This window comes from Pseudorca crassidens, chromosome 2 (assembly GCF_039906515.1).
Source record: "Pseudorca crassidens isolate mPseCra1 chromosome 2, mPseCra1.hap1, whole genome shotgun sequence".
Taxonomy (NCBI): Eukaryota; Metazoa; Chordata; class Mammalia; order Artiodactyla; family Delphinidae; genus Pseudorca; species Pseudorca crassidens.
In genome coordinates, this window is record NC_090297.1 from 64602815 (window position 1) to 64604176 (window position 1362).

The following is a 1362-nucleotide window of genomic DNA, read 5'->3' on the forward strand; positions in this document are numbered from 1 at the left end:
AATGCTTGTTGATTCTACAAATTATTCTCTACTTCGTATCAGGGACAGCACTGATGAATGGGGTAGTAGCCCTTGGTCTATAAGCACCAACAGTGCAGTGAACATAGTTTGCTGAAAATTGGGACAAGAGCAGAACTAGAACGACAAGGAGATTTGTACAGGGAACATGCCCAATGCTACATAACCATAAATATGGTAGTTAATGCACAAACTTTGGCTAGTTTTGCCTTTGAAATTAACTGAACTGTATCAATGGACTGTGCAGTGTTAAGTGAGCAGTATGCCTTAGCTTATTCTATAGATGAGGCAAATGTGAAAACAGATTAAACTGACTTTTGCGGAATAATTATTCCTTTATCTTTTTGAATGGGAAGGAATCTTCCATTTTGAAATGTATATAAAATGCTAATCTCTAGGTTCATGACATTGTTTTTTTAACAATTTTTTCAAACATGCTATTTTTCACTCTACAAGACTCTAACCTGTAAAAGAAATAATAAATAAACTTGGAAAATGCTAACAGTAAAAACACTTCAGCCATGGCATGTAGAGCCAGAAGCCAACGACAGCCCTCACTTATAGAAGTTAGCAGTGCTTTCTGTTCACTGTGAAAGCAGGATTCCACATTCAAACAAGAAATTGTCATTCAACAGAACAAATCAGGTCAAGAGAATCAACCATATGATATACTAACAGATAGGAGGCTGTGATCACATGAAGAAAAACAAGAACAAAAATAACAATCAAACCTCATTTCCTGGGACATAATATTGATGGCAAGATTTCTAGGTAATCATTCCTTAATTTAGTTTAGATAAAACTTCCAACGCAGAACACTGTTAGGAAGTAACAGTGATGTAAAAGTGATGTAAGGCAAGTACTATATGTAAGACAAACTAGAAAAAGAGTTTTTAATTTCCTCTAGAATTTACTGTAGTTACCATGTCATAATAACAAAAGCAGATCATTCTTAATGTGTAAATTCATTTATTAATTTAAATAAAAATATATGATCCCCACCACATAAACAGGTAACTCTAAATCTACTTTGAAGTTGAATCAATCAATAAGCATCTATTTGGAAACTATGCACCTAGTATCATATTATATCAAAGATAAGGCTCCTGTCCTCACAGAATATGGATCATTGGTAATCAATCATTAACCTAGTGAATGTCATAATATATCGAGGAATATATTGGAAAACTAACAAATTTCTCTGGACATCATTTATCTTGCCCTTCTGAGAGACTTGTAGATCTAGATGAGATTAGTTTGGAAAAGGTGTCTTGTTTAGTCCAGAAAATCTTCAGAGTCCAATATAGTTCTGGGCTAATCAGAGACTAAAGAACCTTTATAAGG